Here is a 21,200-nt window from a genome sequence, read left to right as displayed (position 1 = left end):
TCTATCTGATGCAGCTCTTATTCTGTCTCTCCCTTTCCTGCACTTCTCCCCCACTCTACCCCAGCTCTCTTCATCTCTTATCCCTATAACCTCGTTAATAACTTCTCTCTCACTGCCTTCATCTTACTCCCTTCCACTCAAATTCAACCTCCAGTTAAATGAGGGCCTTGTATTTTCAGGTAAGAAATTTGATCTTTACCCTGCAGGGCAGTGTCTCTCAAACTGAAATCCAATGACATAGTCTCATAGCTCCAAACATCCTGGGAGAATTTTTATTTTAATTTGTGGTTCAATCTAATGAACATTCTATAGAATTGAAATGACAACCTGATAATTGAGCTGTGCTTTCCAATAGCAGTGCCTGAGTGTGTCCTTTCTTCCCCTCATAGACTCTCTTCTGCTCTCAGTGTCATTGGCACCAAATGATCACCTAAAGTGACAGCTTTTAACTTTCAATGTGTCAGTAAGCACATCTGGCTGTTAGGTTAGTATGTCCTAATGCTAAAATTGTCCCAAGTCTGCCATTGTGCTCTTTAGTAGAGATGATTTGCAACTGAAAGATATTGTCATCAAATAAGCTTCAATTTATGAAGTTATTTAATTAATGGAGACTTTGATATGACATCATAAAAACTCGTAGTGTGGCAGAGTAATGGTCTATTTTAATTGTTATGGACTAATGAGAAAAGAACAAAGGCAGAATTAATATGTAAATGATGTGTTTATATGAAATGAAAGCCCCATGATATTATGGGACACTGTACAAAAGAAGGTCTCCCAATCTTTCCAATAGAGAAAAGTAGTGAGAGAGTTGAATCATCATATGGTTCAGAGTAGTAAAGGCATGCAAATGAAAAGAACCTTTCCTGGTATTTGGAAACAGGTAGGAATGCAAATTTGCTGGAGGAGCTGAAGTGGTTTGCTCTGTTTCTATTTTCCCAGTGAAATATGAAGTGAAGGCATCAGCTGAATGGGAGAATTGGGAATGGGAGTTGGAGGTTTCAGGTACAGGTGAAGGTATAAAATTGTTGTCTCAGAGAAAAGGAGTACTAAATAAATAAGGTAGGATTGCCAAGTGGAGCAGAGGAGCTACTTGAAATTAATGGACATAAATTTAAGGTAAGTCCATAAAATTTAATGTTGCTCTTCATCCATCTGCACTCAGGCCCAAAGCTAACAGAAAGTCAAGAGTTATGCCAGATGAGGACAGAGATGACAGCACCTAAGCTAGATGAAGAGGGAAGTGAGGGGACGAGAGGAATAATGATTAGTGTATAACAGCAATAGGTTAGTAGACTGGAGGTCCTAATGAGTCAAAGAGCTCACGTGTGTAGGACTGGTGTAGGAATGTTGGTGTCACATGAGATGACATCCTTGGAAAGACAGGAGGTGGTGGTCAGAGAGATGCTTTGAAATGCATTTTGAAGGTCAGCACAATGTTTCCTAACAAGGGCTCTATGACATTTGGGATGCGACAATTCTTCATTGCATAGAACTGTCTTGAGTACGGAATGAGCATTCTTTATTCCTGCCCTCTAAAGGCCTATAGTACTCCTTACATTTGCAAATACCCTTTAGGAGAGGGGACCTTCCTAAATTGAGAGCCATCAGTCTGAAATATGACCAATAGGCAGAGAAGGAGACATTTGCCTGTAAGAAACTCAAGGAACTGAGAGACCAGAGATGAGTCTTCCATGTGGATATTTTTACCAACAATGATGGCAGGAGGGTGATAGGCATAAAAACGGTGAACTAGGGGGTAAAATTTTGAATGCATTCAGAAGAGTAGGCAATGGGATATAATTTGACAGCACTTGCTTTCAAAGTGTTTCTGTGCATGAGAGAAAATAAGCCATCTAGAAGAGATGGTGGGGCTGAAGAATGAAACCAACTCTATTCCAGACACTGAGAAAAAACAGCGACCACCTGAGAGGGTGAGAAGGAAGCAATATCCTTAGGGGGATATCCAAGAGTATCAGACAGAGCAGGGCTGTCCAACAGAACTTTCTGTGATGATGGAAATGTTCTATATCCATACTGTTCAGTGAGATACCCAGTAGCCACAGGTGCCTATCAAGCCCTTGAAAAGAGGCTAGTGGGATTAAGGAAATAAATTATTTACTTTGTTTAAGTTAATTTGAATGCAAATAGCCACACGTGGCTGGTGATTACCATATTGGATGGTGGAGAAGAATAAAAGGTGAAGGGGACATTCATAGATGAATGTTTAAAGATGCAGGAAATTCTGAGTCTCTGAGCCTTGAAGAAAAGGGGCAAGTTTGTCGTTAAGTTTGTGGGTCTGGAACAGGAAGGTGAGATAAGTCATGCTTGACAGCATCGACATTTTCAATAAGCAAGATTCAAAAAATTCATTTTAATTCATTTCTGCCCCCTCCCAGACTAATTTCTGGACCTTACTGTCATGGAAAACACAAGAGAAAATCTCCTTTTAAAGCATAAAGTGGGGACACCTGGGTGGTTCAGCAGTTGAGGATCTATCTGCTTCAGCTCAGGGTGTGATCCCGGGATGCCCAGATAGAGTCCTGTATCGGGCTCCTCACAGGGAGCCTGCTCCTCTCTGTCTGTGTCTCTGCCTCTCTCTCTCTGTGTCTCTCGTGAAAAAATAAATAAAAGCTTAAAAAAATAAAATAAATAAAAAATAAAGCCTAAACTGTCACCACCATGTAAAAATGATTCCCTCTCATAAGAATGATCTGGTATTAACAGACTATCACTATTGTGTGTTTAACTGGGACCTAAGTGTTCTTTCCCCAAAGACTATCTTGAGTACTGAAGACAAAGGGAGAAAGAGTTCTCTAACAAAGGGAGAAAAAAAATGTAAGTTCTGAAAATTCCCTGTTAAAAGATGCTGCTTTTTGGAAATCATATTTCTTGCTTTTTTGGTGTTTTTACAAAAGAATATAAAGAAATAAGTCCTTTGTTATCCAAAGAAAGGTAAAAGTATTATGATTGGCTGCAGCCATAAAACTATAATTAGTGTTTTAACAAAATAATTTTTTTAAAAAAGGTCATGCACTCCCACATCTACCCCACCACATGCACAGACTTCCAGGATGGCATTATGGTCATGCCCTTAGAGATTTAGCAGCAAACATACCAGCAAAAACTCTATCAAACTGCCCTCATCAACCAAATGGGCAATGCCAATCTGAGCCCAGGACCACTCACCCAATGGAAGAATCTCAGGTTCAAGCAGGAGACAGGCAGAGTGTCGGTAATAATATCTGGATATTTCTCAACACTGCATTTGATTGGGAATAAAGGAACAATGAAATATTTCTGATTAGTTATTGTCTCTTAGTGTTTCCAATCTCCATTCAATTGCAATCAAAACATCAAAATATTCTCAGTCTCCAGAGAGGGGACACAATCCCTGTTTAATAAACCCTAAAATACATAATTAAGAAACAACTTCTGTGGGGTTAATCGGCGCAGCTCTATGAATGGTTGGATTCCCTAGTGGACAAAGGTCAATTTCTTTTGGGCCTAAGGCAGAATCTTTTCCCTAAGTGTTCTTGCCTAGATCAGATGCCAAGCATGTCCATGTTGTCCTCCATATCTTGTAGGCTAATTCAGACTTAAAGGGTCTTCTGTATTAACCACACTTCTGAACTTGAGGGAGAAATGAAGAACCATAGAGGCCTATGGCATTGGTGAAGTTGATCTATCAGATGCCCAGCCTTGGATCCACTTTAGGGGCAAGATAAAGATTTATGCTTCCACCATAGTAAATTTCATATTTTCTGGTATTTGACCAGGGTTAAACAAAGAGGCTATTCTTGCTCTCACTTTTGGTTTCCCCGAATGGGACTTTGATCAACATGGAAGCCGAAAATTATCCCGGTGCTAAACAATTAACCCCAGCTTCCTATTCTATTCTGTGGTCACTGCCAAAGACCGTCGTTTTGTAATTTAGTTTCATTGGGAACAAGAAGACTCAAAGGAGAATAAGTGAATGGAATGCTTAAAGTATGTCTCTGCTACTGAGGAGAAACCTTAAAAGTCACAGTGAAGAGACGCAAAAAGAGTCGAATTATTAATTCCCAGTGTTTCTCTGCCCACAAGCCCCCTCTGGTGGAGGAACTAATGGTAATGAAATAGCTATAATACCAATAACCAAAGTTTAAAAAAAAAATGGGGGCGGGGGAAGAAAAGGCAATCCACAACAAGACAATCAGCCCCTGTAGAATTGAGAGTCAAATGTAGTGATTAGCAAATATGAGCTGCAACTGGAAAACCATTTACAGATGAAGCAGTCTGATGAATGATTTACCAAAAGGTCAACACTGCTCTTTTATCTTCACCACCCATCAGTTTGCATTGCCTTCAATTTGTCTGGCACATAACAGAAAGCGGGCCATAAAATATTCACCATAAAAATTAACCTTATTTTGCAGCATTAAAAAAAGAAACTGAGTTGGATATAGTCTAAGCATATGGGCCAGCTTCTCAATTAGGATTTCTCATATACATTAGAAAAAGCCTTGACATTTAAAACTCCATTCAAAGAAATAATGTACTCAGCAAGTACCAGAACCCTCTGCCCCATGCTCGGGTTTTGCTGATCCCTTTTTAGTTCTCAAACAAGGAAAGGCACCATTAATCCCTTCCCAAAGACCACAGCAGTGTCAGGGGGAGGTGGTAGACAGTGTCAGCACTTCCCCTTTTACTCTTCTGGAAGCCAAACTTCTCTACAGTGTCTGCTTTTAGCTGGTGTGGATGCCAGGCTTTCAACCTCAACATGCCTACGATACATTCTGGCAGGTGAGTTGTGAGATGAACTACCTTAACACTCTCATTTGACAACCTTTGTACAACAAGAAACACAATGTCAGATGAAAATATAGTTTTAGGCAGAAGGGATTCTGAAAATTAACATGTTGCCAGTTGCCCTTCATCAGACCTGTAAAATTCATTAAAGCCATTTTAACTGAACCAACTCAGTTGATTCCATCAGAAAATCGGCCACTTCCCTCCTCCCTCTTATCCCTGTATTTACCAAATGCTTCTTTGATTTTGCCAAATCAATAACATAATTTGCATCCTATAGAACAATCTAAGTTATCTGAGCTATTAAAGAATTCCTCAGGGTGCCTGCGTGGCTCAGTCGTGTGACCATCACACTCCTGGTTCCCGGCTCAGGTCATGATCTCAGGGTCAGGAGATCAGGCTCTGCAGTGGGCAAGGAGCTTCCTTCGGATTCTCTCTCTCCTTCTCCTCTCCCTCTCCCACTCTTCTGCCTCTACTGCTTACTTGCATGTGCACACTTTTGTGCTTTAAAAAAAAAATCCTCTCTCCAGACTCTGTTCAAAGAGAGTAACTAAATATTTACTTATATCATTGTTATGTGCTGATTTGTTTTTTAAAGGGAGACTCAAAATGAAAGAAAAAAGGTCAAAAGAGTGCTGAAAAAGATATAGCTACAAGGATGTTTACCACTGTACTGTACTACTTATAATGTTAAAAACTAGAAATCCTGAATTTCAAACAAAAGATTATTCAAAAGAGGAATATTATGCAGACATTAAAAATTACATGCTAGAATACTTAATGACATGAAAAAAAAAGATTCATGGTATTATTAAGAGGAAAAACACACTGCAAAAAAACAGCAGGTGTAGTATTGACAATGGTTCTTTTTGGATAATAAGAAAGTTTTGTGATTGTTGATTGGTCAACCCAGTCTCTGTTAACAACCCTCTCTCTCCAGGACCCCCTACAGCAGGAGTGATTCATAAAATGAGATATAAGCAGAAGTCTCTGAGGTGATCAAATACGACCCTTATTGTGCCACACTGAATCAGCTGATGGATCCATGACCACAGATTATAATCAAAGACAATAGTGGGGGAAGAAGATAAAACCTTGCAAATCAGCTGTTCGTTACCATAAGAAACAACTGCAAATTGACCTCTATATTCACCTTTTTCCCCACTGGTTTTGGTCCAGGTAGATGTGATCAAAGAATAGTCCCTAGGAATCTGCAATGTTTTACTAAAATAAAGTTAAGGCTTTGTGTTGTGTACAGAACAGTAAGTACCATTCCAAGAGGAGGAAGCCACATTGCCTCTGAATCACCAAAACACAGAATAGCCATCTTGAAAACTGAAAGTTCACTTTCAAAACACCTTGATAATAAATATAGGCATGTTTCTCAGCTGTTTAGAGCCCAAATAAGTATGTAAAGGATAATATAAGTAAGTGACAGAAATATCAGTCCTGCCTAGATTAACACCTATATCTTATTAGAGCAGCTATTATCTTATACTGTGGTAATGTGTTTGCATGTCAGTCTTCCCACTAGACTATAAGCTCCCTAGAGGCAAGGACCATTTCCTTTCATCATTCATAAAGATGCCCAAACCTTGTTCTTTCCAAGAGCTCAGAACCAAACTTAGATTCCAACTATATATGCCTATAGAACATGACATCAATTTTGACTCTAAGTCCTTCTTATTATAAATCATCTTATTTTTAAAAACAACTTTTTAACATTTTCAAAATATCCTCAAGGGAGGGAAAAATCACACATTAAATTCTGTCAAGTAACATTTACCTCCTTAGGCCCTGACTAATCAGAAATGACTGGACTTGGCAGCTACTTTTACCACTTGGTCTATAAGCTAAATTCAGCTCCTGTTATGCCAACTGGAAAATGCCAACATCCCTTCCCATCTCATACAACATCCCCTATTGCCAGTCACTCTAGAGTGTGGCAATCTGGTGAGACCACTCCCCATCAGATCAAGTAGAAATTATAAACCAAATTTACAGGGTCCAAGTAACCCCATTTCAGAAGAGCAATGGTGAAGTTTAAAGAGATTAGAAGGGTACCAGATTTATTACTATTGATTCCCTGCTGGCAATTTCATCGAAAGATATCCACTGCAGTTATATAAAGAGCATCTGGCTCATTTCCAACTCTTTTGTCTTCACGTTCTTAAAAAAAAAAAAAAGAAAAGAAAAGAAAAGAAAAGAAAAAAAAAAAAAGACAGATAAAAAAGTAGAAATTGGTGGATAGGGCCCAAAGGTTTTTGTCTAGATTAAGAAGCCTTCATCACTACACCCCCAATTATGCAAATCTGCTCCTGCAGAGTCCAATACATTTATTTATTGAGCCTTACCACTGCCATCGTGGTAACCCAGAGAAAAAGCCAATCTGTAATGACTCAAGCCACATTTCACAATAGACTCCAAAGGACACATGATGTCATTTACTAAAATGACTCAATCCAGATGGAAAGCATTCTGACCTATACATAATTGATTGACCTTTGCTATGCTTTCCTGGTTATTTATATACTATCATATGCATGAATGTATATCAGTGGTATTTACACTTGGCAGCTACTTTTGAGAACGCATTATTCAATTGGGATTTGAAGCTTTTTATGACCATTTCCTGACCAAACATTCATAAATGAAGGACAAGAAAAGATGTTATCTTAAAAATAACATTTAACAGGATCTGGAAACTCTAAAGAAGCTCCTTTGCTCTCATTGTTTTAAATTACAGTGGACAAGAACTATCTACGTAAAACTACATCCAAAACTCTGAAACTAAGGATACTAAAGGGCATTTTATCTCTCTATTCAGCTTGGGGCTGAATATGCTTTACCAAAGGAGTGGAATATCTTGGATACTTATGAGTAAAGTATCCTATCATGTAGCTAATTAGAAACCATAATAAATGACCAGGGAAAAGGGCACAACTATCTGATTCTTTTTGACTTTTTAATTTAATTATGACTTTGGTTTTCCAAAAGGGGTAAGCTACAAACTAAATCATATTCACATGATCAAGATGGGCTCAAGATAATCGTAGGGAGGCAAATGGGAACATTAGAGAACACAAATATCTAGCACATATGTCCTTACTTCCATTATGCAAACCCAGGGCAGGCATTAATAATTGATCACTGAATTCTTAGCCAAAGAACCTGATATGGATTAAAAACACTTTTCCAATAGTACTCCAGGTGAACACTACCAACTAAATGGACTTAGAACATGAAGTGAAATATATTTGCCATTGCTGAACTAAATAATCAGAGTTTATTTGAGATCCAAATATATATCAATAATTTAAAAGCATTAATGCTGGGATGCCTAGGTGGCTCAGTTGGTTAAGTGTCTGCCTTTGGTTCAGGTCATGATCTCAGGGTCCTGGGATCAAGCCCCACATCAAGCTCCTTGCTCAGTGAGCAGTCTGCTTCTCCTTTCCTCCCTGCTTGTGCTCTCTTTCTCTCTAATAAATAAATAAAATCTTTTAAAAACCACATTAATGTCATTATGAAATCTTCATAATTCAATACTCCCTAGTTTGCTTGCTTAAAGTGAATTTCCACTTATCCAAAGGTGGATTCACTGGTACATATTGCTCTTTTGTCCTAATAATGTGATTAAATAGAAAAGGTTGTATCTTCTATAATGATCCAATTAATTCTATCTCTTTGCTGCCTTATACTCTAAGATCCAATCCAAAACAAAACAGATTTTTAAAACCAAAATTTAAAAGTACCTCTCTGAATCCTAAAAAACATGAAACCAAATTCAGCAGTTTTCCATAAGTCATGGTATGCTAGTGCTATTGGTAGTATACGCGAAGAGTTAAAAGGAGATCTAAACAGAGTAAGATGTAAATTCTTGTATGTTGACACAGGATTATTATGCAGCAGCGAAAAGCACTGTGCATAAATCTAGAGAAACAAAAAATCTAAGATAAATCTAAGAAACAAAAAATCAAGTGGAAAGAATACTACATGCAGCAGTGTTTTCCAACTGGTATTCCTTAGTGACTAAGTTATAGGGGTCCTAACATTCTGATTCCCTCTGTTCTGGGGATTAATAGTAGCTGGAATCTTGTGGTGAGACATAGATAGCATTTATTCCAAGGCAGTATATAATATTTTCAATTTCAATCTATGCTATGATGTGAAGAAGCTGAGAAGCAGAGACATATGGTATAAAGCCATTTTTATAAGGCTCAGAAACTAAAATATATCTTGTTTGGAGATACATACAAATGTGACAAAATTATTTTTTATGAGAAAAGAAAAGAAGTATATGAGGAAAATTTATGCAGTACATTCATTCCCACAGTACAATGGTTACTGTTGGAATGGAAAGGCAGGGGAGAAGATAGGGAAGGAACACATAAGTAAATGGTAATGTTACAGTTCTTAAATTGGATGGTGGGTTTATGGGTGTTGAGTTTATTGTGGTTCAAATATATTGTTTTATAAATATAAAATATTATATAATATTTTTTAAAATCACAATTAAGATGCCAGGCAACTTTCTAGCTTATTCAGAAGTTCACAGTAGAATCTCAATATGTCAACTAAAGAATAGATACAACTTCTTAAGGAAAGCTTGAACCCAAGGTTCCTAAAGGTCAAAATGCTACTGGTGATGACAAGATTTTGTTCTGCTATTTCAACATAGTCCACAGGTTTCTAATAATCAATTAGAATACCCTACTTGATGAGTACAAGACTGTGTTCTAAGCCAACTGGAGTATTCATGACAAATTACTGGAAACATTACCATTTTCCCATTCAAACAAAATATCATAAAAAAAAAAAAACCATGTTACTTCTGAATTAAGATTTAGTTACAAAAATACAAAGATCCATTTGAGGAGCTCGAGTAAAATGGGATTCTGGATGAGGAATTCGAGGATCCCATAGCACACAGGACAAGAAGCATAGCCAGGCCTCACAGGAACCAGAGCCAGGAAGTAAGACATCATTCAGATCCAGTATCAATCACTACACTCATGCTCTGGGCTACAGGGCTGGTACTTCTCTACTTCTTTCTGGAACATCTGCCCTACTGTCTCTTCTTTTTAGATGTGCTTTCTCTGTTTTGACATCGACATGACTCAATATCTGTATCTCTTTGCAGCTTACATGGAAACCAAGAAGTGACCTGAGCACCACTTCAAAGTGACCAGAGAAAAAAATCTGCTTAGCCCAGCCAAGGTTAAGATCAGTCCACAGCTGGTCTAATCAGCCACAACTATACATTAGGAGTTACCAATTCAAACACCTATGGGGGCCAAGCAGGTAATTAAAAGTGTGTAACTGACCAGGTTTGAACCAAGAACCTGAAAGGAAAGGTCCTACAACAAACAGAGATCATGCTGCTTCTGGTGTCTAGCTCTGTAATGACAGAAAGCCAGATTCTTACTGAAATTTCCTAATTTTAAAAACATATCCATAGGCCAGATTAGGCCACTGGCCTCTGCTGTCAGTGTCCTACAAAAAATGAATCGTGGCTATTTCAGGTTCAGAGGATCACACTGGGCAATCACGGCTGTAGATGCCAGCCCCTTGGGTGGAAGGACAGTTCTCGCAGAAAGGGTTACAGGTCAGGCATTCACCCAAGAAAGCTCAGATGACACTATGCCCACATACACCTTCTCACACACAAAACACCCTTCAACTAAACTTCTAAAAATATCTTGTTCAAGATCAGGTACTAAACTGGGTGGAGATAATTCTCAGGTGGCTCTGTATGGCTCAGGTGGTTCACAGATAAAAAGGCAGTAAATACAAGGAAATCAGACAAAGCAAATGAGAGCGAGAAAAAGATAGCAGCATCTTCTTCTTTTCTATCCAGAGCCAAAAATGCTTCCATAAAAAAACTACTCACTACCAAGCAATTACAGATTCTTTTTTCAATTAACTAAGGGTGACACGGGGGCTCCTGTCTCAATTTCTTCAGCATTCCAGAATGGTTAGGCACAGAATCAAATCTAAATTCAACTCCTTAGCTTAGACATCACTTTCTCTGGGAAGTGTGGTCTGACTCCCTGCTCTTGGATGAGACAAGTGCTCCCACAGCACCCTGCTCACCACCCCATCCCTATGGGAACTGGATGTGCATAGATAACTATTTGTCTCTGACATGGATGTGACACAAGGTCTTTGAAAGCAGGGATAATATCTAGTCCCCGTTTATGCCCCCAGTGCCTCTTTGTTGAATAAATACATGTAATAAGATGCATTGAAAATTTCATCTCTATTTTTTAACAGTTAATTCAGAAAAAAATATTGAATTTAGACGGTATTCTTCCCTATTCTTTTGTATGAACTTTAAAATTTTCACTAAAAATACTATAAGCCTTTTACTCAAAGAAGAAATGGATATATCATGCTAAATTATTACAAACTCAAAATCACACACTTAAAGGGCTTTAGGGAATATGTAGTCATATTTAGGCTACCAATCCTTAAAGGCACCTTCTGTCAGCATGGAGATATACGTAGACTTTTCCCAATATATCTATATTATTACAGATGTAAATATACTTGATATAGAGGAATAGGGCACGGTAAAACTTTCTACCTAAGAACATTATATATATATATATATATATGTATTTAAACTTATGAGAAATTTAGAGAAGTACAGTATATGCATGTCCTGCAAGACTTCTGTTCCATTCTGAAGAAATGAGTCTTGGCAAATTTCCATAGTACTGAGAACCATTTAGCAGGAATTCATTTTTTAAATGAAATAGCCTTAAATCGAAATAGATATGGTATTATTTACAGTTAAGTCTTACTCTTCAGTAATTATTGAAGGTGACATTGATATGTCTTATCATTGGTAACTGGACTGAATTTGACCAAATGTCTTCTTTTTCTCATGAAAAATAGATGCAATGTTCCAATTTTTACTGCTATCTTAGCTTTGGTGATGCTTCATTATGTGCAATTTGGTAACCTAAAGAATGTGGAGGGAAACAGAGCATTATTTCAAAGCTATAAGTGTATCTATGGCAGAAAGAATGTTAAATGAGGTCCACGTCCCTAGACACTTGACCCTAAGTTTGGACAATTAACTTTAAAAGGCTTAACGTTTTATCTTGAATAGGGGGAAGTCTTATCTTCTTGTCCTAACTAGATGGAAATATTTGGCAAATGTCTTCTTTGAAAAGAATTATTTAGCAATGGAATTATAATCAGTGTCATAGGGTAGATAAAGCAAACTGAAGGACAAATGGATGTATGAAGAAATGAACAGCAGCATTTGCCAAGGAAACTTCCATTTGAGGGTATTGCCAAATGAAAGAGATATCGGGTTATATTAAATTAAACATATCTCCTTACTCCAGGAATCATCAGTCTTTAATATTCATAGTGGTCCTCATGGATTTTCAGAAGGGCGATGGAGTATAGAATATTTGCCATCCTTACTGTCTACGTAAGAGTTTTATACACGTAACCACTCTTGGGAACAGCAGTGCTATTGGACAAATCTCCATTGAAATTCTAGCTCTGTCACTTAGTACCTGCATCCCCATGTGCAAGTTTCTTACCCCTCTGAGTATCAGTCCCTCATTTGGGAAATTAAAGTCAAGTTTTGCCTTTGACTTCCTTTTGAAGTTATTTCCCATAATTAGTAACAGATAATAACATCTTCAGCTGCAATAATTCATCTCCTATTCAATTTACAAACTTACACACGTTCTTCTATGCATTCAACAAACAGTTGTTAAGCATTTAGCACATGCCAGGCTGAGCTGGTAACTGGACATAAACAAAGATGGTTTCTGAAATCACAGAACTGATGGCGTCGTTGGGGAGACAGTGATTAAACAGAGCAACACAGGTTAGTAGCAGGTGCCAAAAAGACTATAACAAGAGGCCTAAAATATTTACAGTTAATAACAAGAGGCCTAAAATAGTCTGTGGAAGGGAAAACATTGATGATGAAATCTGAGAACAGGGAACTAACTCAATGGAAATGAAGGAAACAAAATCCAACAGGCCAAGGGAGCAAGATGTGCAAAGGCCCTGTGGCAGGAAGGATGACAGTAAATTTGAAGAAGAGAAATGGCATGGTAGTTGGAATTCAGAGAACTAAGAAGGCATGATGTGAAAAAAATCAGGAGAGGAAGACAGGGGGCATGTTAGCGTTTTGAATAGTTGAAATGGTTTCCACTAGTGCAGTGGCATGATCAAACGAGCATTTTGAAAATCTCCCTCAAGCTACATTCAGAAAGTGGATTGCATGGGGACAAGAGTGGATACAAGAATGTGATTTGGGATTGCTAGAGTCCCCCAGACCACTCTTCGATAAAAGGCAAATTTAATCCTCTCTGAATTTAGCTATCAGCAACAACTTTATATCGTTTACCAAAGAAACAGTTTTAAATATGTTTATGCTTTAGATGTGTAGTATCTTTTTGTAAAACTACATTATTGTTACTCTTAGCCTCACTGGTTGCAAATTGTGTTGCTTACTCCTCCTCACCCATTTTCCTTCCATCAGTACTGGTATGTGCACTTCTTGTTCCTCAAGAGTGACTCAAGAGAACAAATTTATTTGAAGGAATATGTATGAATGTTCCTCCGAGAACAAAATGAACAATACTGTTACATTGTATTAGTTGTTACCATTCCTTCCTCTTTTTTTTTTTTTTAAGATTTTATTTATTTATTCATGAGAGATAGAGAGAGAGAGAGAGAGGTAGAGACACAGGCAGAGGGAGAAGCAGGCTCCACCCAGGGTGCCTGACATGGGACTCGATTCTGGGTCTCCAGAGATCACACCAGGATCACACCCTGGGCTGAAGGCGGCACTACACCACTGAGCCACCTGGGCTGCCCAAAGTGCTCTTAATCTCTTATATAAACAAACAAACAAACAAACAGAACATGGTAAAAGAAAATAAGCATTATAAATATGTAAGAGATTAGCATATTGATCACTCATCAAATTTGAGAGAAAAGATAAACATGGTCTCAATGCATATGCTTTAATTTTGAAGGACTTAGGCAGCAAGTTGGTAACTCTTTAAAAATAGTACAGCAAAGTATATGTAAACACATAAATGAAAAATATGGGATGCAATACTTACAGTGGTTAATTCTGAGTAATGGGTTCGGGTTGCAAGGATAGGGGACTTCATCTATCCCTTTATAATGCTTAGGCACTGTTTGAATTTTAGAAGCAGGAATGTTTTGGTAACAAAAATAGAAGAAAAAAGGGCAGATATGAAAAACGAGTTCAACAAAATAACGTCACTGGTAGTGCCAGGACAACATTTATCATAAAAACTAAATGCATTACAGTAGACTTTCATTATGTACAATTATTTTTCTAGGCCTGTTATCTGACTGGCCTATGGTATACATCTACATGCTAACCATGGACATTGAAAAAGGAGTCAGTTGTATTTGAAATCCATCGATACAAAAAAGAACTCAACTTATTAAACTCACATTGACATTTAAAAAAAATATATTTTTAAGTAGGCTCCATGCCCAACCTGGGGTTTGAATTCACAACCCTGAGATCATGAGTTGCTTGCTCCACCCATCAAGCTAGCCAAGCACCCTTCACAGTAACATTTTAAATCAAATTATAGATAAACAGAAGTAAGATGTTACAATGTGGGGGATTATTTGTTTCCATTCAATTGAAAATATTAAAAGATCCAGTGAATGCTGTATTTATAAACAGAAACAATTTTCAAAGGAAAGTGGCTAAATCCACATCCAATCTGACCAATTTGATATGTCAACAATGACAGTCCTGTTAGAGACTAGAAATGAGATTCTCTTCATACCTTCCCTACTTGAGGCTGTGGCCATCTCATGATAAGTAAATAATATTTTAGACAACCCACTTATGCCCATTTCCCAAAATGGGCATTCCTAAGAATCACCTTTGGGGCTTATTAAAAAAAAAAATGCAGATCCTTGCCTACCCCAAGGGTATGAAGATATTCTATTTTTCTTACATTATTGAATGCAAGACTCTACAATATAATGATGAATAAAAGTGGAAATAACCAACACTCTTATCTTATTCATAATCTCAACAAAAAAGCTGTCAATATTTCAACATTAAGTGCGAGATTTGCTATAGCTTTTTTCCAGTGTCATATATCTAATTAAGGAAGTTCTGCTCCATTCACATTTTGCTAAGAGTTTTTATCATGAATGAGTGTTAAATTCTATCAAAGGCATTTTTTCCCTTCATCTATTGAGATGATGATATAGTTTTTCACTTTTACTCTATTAATGTGGTAAATTGTATTGATTGATTTTCAAATAATCAACTTGCATTCCTGGAATGAACCCAACTTTGTAGTGATATATTACCCTTTATACATATCACTGACTTTGATTTACTAATGTTTTGGCTAGGATTTTAGCATCTATCTTCATGAGAAAAATTGGACTGTGAATTTCCTTTCTGTGAATACCCCTCTCAGCTTTGGGGTCAAGGTTATGCTCCCCTAATAATGTGAGTTTATATATGATTGGTATGCTTCCTCCTTAAATATTTGGAAAATTTTGCTGGTGAATTTAACTAGTATGTTCTTTATGGGAAAATCTGTAATTATGAAGCTAATTTATTTAATAGATGTAAGATAATCTAGATTTTCTAAAATGTATTATATCAATTGCAATTTTTTTTCCCCCTGGTTTTATTGAGAAGTAATTTACATTCATCACTCTAAGTTTAAAGCATACAGCACAGTTTGACTTATACTGTAAAATGATCAACAATAAGCTCAAATAACATCTATTTTCTCATATAAAAATATTTTTAAAAATAAGAAAAAAAGGAAATAAAATTTTTCTTATGACAAGGACTTTTAGGATTTACTCCCTCGACAACTTGCCTATATATCATATAGCAGTGTTAACTATAGTCATTATATTGTACATTACATGTCTAGTACTTATTTTTCTTATAATGGGAAATTTATACATTTTGACCACCTTCCTCCAATTCTTCCTCCTCCACCCTTTATAGTTTTTGGGTTTTTTGTTAGGTTGCACATATATGTGATTTCATACAGCATTTGTCTTTCTCAGGTATGTGTGTGTGTGTAATGGAATTTTGGTGTATTTTTAAGGAATTTAACCTTTTCCTTTAAATTTTCAAATTTATTGGCATAAAATCTTGGTAATATCTTTTTAATATCTAACAGTTTAGTGTTATCCTTTCTGCACTTGTGATATTAGCAATCTACATTTTTTTCAATTATTTGTACTTTTTTTTTTAATTTTTTAATTTATTTATTCATAGAGACAGAGGAGAGAGAGAGAGACACACAGGCAGAGGGAGAAGCAGGCACCATGCAGAGAACCTGACGTGGGACTTGATCTAGGATCTCCAGGATCACGCCCTAGGCTGCAGGCAGAGCTAAACCACTGCGCCACTGGGGCTTCCCTGTACCAGACTTCTATCAATTTCATTAAACTTTTCCAACAACCAACTTAGGGCTCTATTTTTTTATTGTTTTTTTTTTCTATTTCAATTATTCTGATCTTTATTTTCTCCTAATTTCTTTGAGTTTACTTTGCTTTTTTTTAGGTTCTTGAAATGGATCCTTGAGATCACTAAGTTTTAGCCCTTTTTCTTTTCTAATATAAGAATTTAAGGCTACTGGGGCACCTGGGTGGCTCAGTCAGTTAAGCATCTGACTCTTGGTTTCAGCTCAGGTCATGATCTCATGGATCCTGAGATCAAGTCCTGTGTCAAGCTCCATGCTCAGTAGGGAGTCTGCTTGAAAATTCTCTCCCTTTGCCCCTCCTCCCACTCTCTCTCTTTCTTTCTCAAATAAATGAATAAATCTTTTTTTAAAAAAAGTATTTAAGACTATCAATATCCCTGTACCTACTGCTTTAATTGCAACCCACAATTTTGACATGGTGCATTGTTACCATCAGTTAAAAATTTATCTCTAATTCTCATTGTGATTATTTTCTTTGAGACACAAAGGAAAAGGTATGTTAATTTCCAAATATTGGAATTTTTTCATTACTCTTTTGTTACTCATTTCCAGCTTAATATCACTGTGATCAGAAAATAAACTGTGGAGACACCTGGGTGGCTCAGTCGTTGAGCATCTGCCCTCGGCTCAGGGCTTGATCCCAGAATCCCAGGATCGAGTCCCATATCAGGCTCCTTGCCTGGAGTCTGCTTTTCCTGTCTCTGCCTCTCTCTGTGTTTCATGAATGAATAAATAAATAAAATTCTTAAAAAAAAAAAAAAAGAAAGAAACTGTGGCTTCAATCCTTGGAGATTAGGTGAGAAATGCCTTTGTCTAGGCATATGAACTATTTGCTAACTGTTCCTGTGCACTTAAAAATTATATATTCTTCAAAAATAATAATAAATTTTTTTATATTCTTCATTGGTGGGTGCAGCATTCTATATATCTGTATATTAAATGAGGTCATGTTTGTTCAATGTGCTATTCTAATTTTCTATATATTTACTAGCTTATTTTTCTGAATGTTCTATTAATTAATGAAAAAAAAGCATGATAAAATCTCAACTAAGATGGAGGATTTCTTTATTTCCTCTTTTACTATTATAGTTGCTTACTTTTTAATATTTTGAGGTCATGCTATTTGTTTGCATACATATAGCTACACTGCATCTTTTGTTTAGTGTTTGCATGGTATTTGTTTTTTATATGCTTTCATTCTTTATACGGATTTATATTTAGAGTATGCCTCATATAGTCAGCATACAGTTGTCTTGTTTTTATAGTAACTTGTTTTATAATAACCTTTTAATAATTACTAATAACTTTTGTTTTTAAATTGAAGTATAAGTCCTTTCACATTAGTGTAATTACTTGTGCTTAAATCACCATCTTAGTATGTTCTTTATTTGTCCCAGAGCTCTTTGTTCCTTAATTCTCCTTTTGTCTTCAATTAAACAAATATGTAAGGGGGTGTTATTCAATTTTTCCTTCCAACAGCTTGTTAGTTATATATTCTTTAAGTGGTTACCACAAAAAAAAAATGTCTCCTTGACTTATTAGAATCTACCATGGTTGACATTTTCACCACTTCCTGGATAAGGACTTCACATCATTTTATTTTCATTTGCCCCTCATCCCATTGCTACCTTATTGTTCTTTATTGCAAAAATAAAATTTTTATAAATTTACATATATTTTATTTTTAAGCATTTTGTTATGGAGAGTTCTAGCCTACATAAAAATAGACTTGATAATGACATAAAACCCCCATACTTCTCACTTTGCATTAATGGTCATTAGCTCATGGCCAATCTTGTTCCTTCTGTATCTCCAATTATTTTTCTCAACCACATTATTTTATGGCAAGTCCCAAACACCATATCACATGTTTTGTAACTATCTCTTGTAACACACTCTTTAGCATGTATCTCTAAAAGATGAACAAGTTTTTGGAAACATATAAACATAATATCAATATTAAACATATAGAAAAATGAACAATGCCAGAGAAATTTGGCATTAATAATGCCTTCAAATATTGTTAATATTCAAATTTCCAAATGTCTCAAACATCATAACTATTTTAAAAGTATTTTTGAATCAAGATCCAAGTAAGTTCTGCACACTGTAATTGGTTGATATGTCTTTTAACGTACATTTACCCCTTAAATATTGTTTCCCTTAGAAATGTTGGGAAATATCAGGAAGGGAGACAGAACATAAAGACTCCTAACTCGGGGAAACGAACTAGGGGTGGTTGAAGGGGAGGAGGGCGGGGGGTGGAGGGGAATGGGTGATGGGCACTGAGGTGGACACTTGACGGGATGAGCACTGGGTGTTTTTCTGTATGTTGGTAAATTGAACACCAATAAAAATTAATTAAAAAAAATAATAAGGCTGGAAAAAAAATTTAAAAAAATATTTTTTCCCTTGCTATTTATTTATTGGAGAAACAGTCTTGTATGAACTGAGTTTTCTACTGATTTTTTTTTCCCCATGGTATTGTATTAAATAAAATGCCCCCTATCTGTAAATTCTGCTTGTTGGTAGTTAGGTTTAGAGGCTTAATCAAATTTAGGTTCATTTTTCTTATTTTGTTTTTCAGCAAGACTACTTCATGGCTATTGTGTGTACGTCTCTCAATAGGCACAGCATGCCTGCTTGTATTTTTATAATGTTCATAACCATTAATATCCAATGACTGAATCTTCACTATTTTTCAAAATAATATGTTGGTTCACTAACATCCTCCCATGGTACCCAATTATTATTTTTATTATTAACATGTGCATTAACTCAAGGATTCAAAATATTTCTTATATTTCAGTTCACTGCAATTCCTAATCTGATGGATGTTTAAATTGTCCCATCTTTGGTTACAGGGAGTTAAACTTCATTAGACATTATTCTGTTTCAAACAGTCTATGTTCATTTATATTTACTTACTTACTTACTTACTTACTTATTTATTTATTTATTTATTTATTTATTTATTTATTTATGCTTTTCATGCCTTCCTGTGTTTCCACAATTCCATATTGGACTATTTCTCTTCTGACTAAAGAGTTCCCGTTAATAATTTCAATGTAGGCAGGCTGGTAATTAACTCTCTTAGTTTTTTTTTTTCCTTTTTTTTTTCTTAGTTTTAATTTATCTAAAAATAGCTTTCCTGAAGGATACGTATTTTGGGTATGGAATTATAGATTGGCAATTATTTTCTTTGACACTTTAAATATGCCATCCCACTGTTTCTATTTTTCTTTGCTTCTATTTAAAAATCAGCTATAAGTCTAATTGGTGTTGCTTTGAAATTCTGTCTTTTTTTCCTTTGCATACTTTTTTTTCCCCTTTGGGTACTTTAAGGTTTTTTATTTGTCTTTGATTTTTTGGCAGTTTTACTATACTACACCTACATATTTTATTTCATTTTCTTTACTAAGAGAATTTCTTGAATCTGTGGCTGCATGTTGTTTATCAGTTTTGGAAAATTCTTGATCACTGTCTCTTCAAATATTTCTTTCACCCTGACTTTCTCTCTAAACTCCAATGAGAAGGCCTAGCAGTTCATACCACCCAGTATGTCTCTTATAGAGTTTTATTTATTTATATATTCTTTTTTCTATTCTCTACTTTAATCTGGATGTTTTCTACTGACCTACCTTTCAAGTCACTAATCCTCTCTTATGATTTGTTTAACATTTTCTTAAATCCATCTACTGAGTTCTTAATTACAGCTACCCTAATTTCAAGTTTGAAATTATCTATTTGATTCCTCTAAGAGATTTCCAGATCCCTGGTGAAATCTCCCATATTCGTCAATTATTTGGAAATCTTTGTATGGTAACCCCAACATCTGAATCATTTCTGGATCTACTACTTTGGCTATATTTCTCTCTTGATTTTTGGTCATTTGTTCCTGTTTCCCTGCATGCCTCTAATTGTTTAATGACAGAGATATTATTCATGGAAAGTGTTACAAGTTAGAACAATGTTATTTTCCTACAGAGATGATTTGATTTTCTTCTCTCAGACAGAAACAGTGCAAGCAGATCATCTTGATTCAGTTACAGCTGATTTATTTCCAGTTCAGTCTTATCCTAGGATGTAGCTATTTAGAGGGCTCAATTAAAAGCCGTGAATGTTTACCAGTATCCTATCTCCTTGGAAGCTCTGAACTCTATTAGACTCTATGAGACTGCCAAAAATCTCTACTCTGCCTTTTACTCTTTTATCAGATGTCTTCAGCTTTATTTTTTGCTGTCTCACATTAGAAGTATGCAAAAAGTCTTTAAGGAAAATTCTACTTAGCATTTTTAACTCACTTCCCTCTGATTCCTCTCCTGTGGGATCTTGGTTCCTCAGGCTTTCCAATCAAGAAAAAATTAAGCTTTTTCCATTTTAGAAAAAAAATTTAAGTTATGTTCCTTATTTAGGTGGTCATGCTTTTATTTTCCATGATTTTTAATTTTTAAAAGTCCATTGTTTTCTCATTATTCCACAATGAACACAAAGAAACATGCAATATTAGAAAGCAAAAAAGTATTGACCTTCACTAAGCAATCAACCCTCAGATAATGTCAGGAAATCTGGAGCTTTCTCAAGTAGGAATAGGGAAGAGAAAGAAAGAAGATGTGTTATTTATCACAGAAAATACTCAGCACAATTTTATTGCTCCTTGGGGAATCCAAAGCTTTTAAAGATGCTATTATTATTTGGAAGCTCTCCAGAGAGCCCTAAGTATTAAAAATAGCACCTGTACTTTGCTAAGTCAAATCACCTGTTTATTACCCAGAGTGATGAAAATCATTTAATAAAATATTACAGACATTTGTTCAAAATCATGCTCACAATTCATACGCTCAAAGAAGTTAAAGGGAACATCTACGCCCAGCTCAGTACATATTTTTTAAATGGATAACTCATTTC

The 21,200-nt window shown here is 35.9% G+C and overlaps 1 long non-coding RNA gene across 1 annotated transcript in view; it reads right to left on the bottom strand.

The window, feature by feature from the left end:
* The window catches only part of LOC140593924 (uncharacterized), a 268,532-nt gene that overhangs the window by 12,057 nt on the left and 235,275 nt on the right, over positions 1-21,200 (bottom strand). The window contains exon 3 of the long non-coding RNA XR_011994356.1: positions 3,190-3,262. This is a non-coding gene — a long non-coding RNA (uncharacterized lncRNA). The remainder of the gene's footprint in view (positions 1-3,189; positions 3,263-21,200) is intronic.

The sequence above is a fragment of the Vulpes vulpes genome, chromosome 9 (assembly GCF_048418805.1).
Source record: "Vulpes vulpes isolate BD-2025 chromosome 9, VulVul3, whole genome shotgun sequence".
NCBI lineage: Eukaryota > Metazoa > Chordata > Mammalia > Carnivora > Canidae > Vulpes > Vulpes vulpes.
Note: the sequence above shows the minus strand (reverse complement) of the source record. Positions and strands in the feature narration are given on the sequence as shown.